Here is a 1,122-nt window from a genome sequence, read left to right as displayed (position 1 = left end):
TTAATAGGAGAGATTAAAATGTAATCATAAAACATGCTTGATTAAACCCAGAGAAGAAAAGCATGGTGGTGTGCACCTGCACTCCCAGCTTTTCTGAAGGCTGAGGCAGGAGGATCTCTTGAGCCCAGGAGTTTGGGGCTGCAGTAGGCTATGAATGTGCCTGTGAATAGCTATTGAACATCAGCCTGAGCAATATACTCAGACCCTGTCTTCATCCTAGCACGTTTGAAGTCCAAGCTGGGCGGATCAGTTGGGGCCAGGAGTTGAAAACCAACCTGGGCAACATTAGTGAGATCTTGTCTCCAATAAAAACAACAAATAAAGAAGTCAAAATAAGCATTCTTTTCAAGTTTCTATGGGACACTCACCAAGATAAATCACATTATGGGCTATAAAACATGCTTTCACAGGTGTAAAGAATAGGAATCACACAAACTACATTATCAGATTATACACAATTGAAATTTATATTATATTTAGTAATCTCTGAAAAATCTACAAAAATGTGAAAATTAGAACACTTTTTTTTTTTTTAGATGGGAGTTTCACTCGTTACCCAAGCTGGAGTGCAGTGGCATGATCTCGGCTCACCACAACCTCCTGGGTTCAAGTAATTTTCCTGCTTCAGCCTCCCAAGTAGCTGGATTACAGTCATGAGCCACCATGCCTGGCTAATTTTGTATTTTTAATATAGACGGGATTTCTACATGTTGGTCAGGCTGGTCTTGAACTCCTGACCTCAGATGATCTGCCTGCCTTGGCCTCCCAAAGTGTTGAGATTACAGGTATGAGCCACTGAGCCTGGGAAAAATCCTACACTTCTAAATACCCCTTGGTTCAAAAAGTAAGTCTCAGGGAAATTAAATATTTTGAGCAAAATAAAAATACAGTATTTCAATGTTTGGGTAATATAATTAAAATAGTGTTTACAGGGAAATTTGTAGCATTAAGTTTATAACATGTATTATAAAAAATCTAAAATCATTAACTTAACCCTTTACCTTAAGAAAATAGAGAGAAGGCCGGGCGCGGTGGCTCAAGCCTGTAATCCCAGCACTTTGGGAGGCCGAGGCGGGTGGATCACGAGGTCAAGAGATCGAGACCATCCTGGTCAACATGGTG

The sequence above is a fragment of the Cebus imitator genome, unplaced genomic scaffold (genome assembly GCF_001604975.1).
Source record: "Cebus imitator isolate Cc_AM_T3 unplaced genomic scaffold, Cebus_imitator-1.0 Scaffold40, whole genome shotgun sequence".
NCBI classification, from domain to species: Eukaryota; Metazoa; Chordata; class Mammalia; order Primates; family Cebidae; genus Cebus; species Cebus imitator.
Note: the sequence above shows the minus strand (reverse complement) of the source record.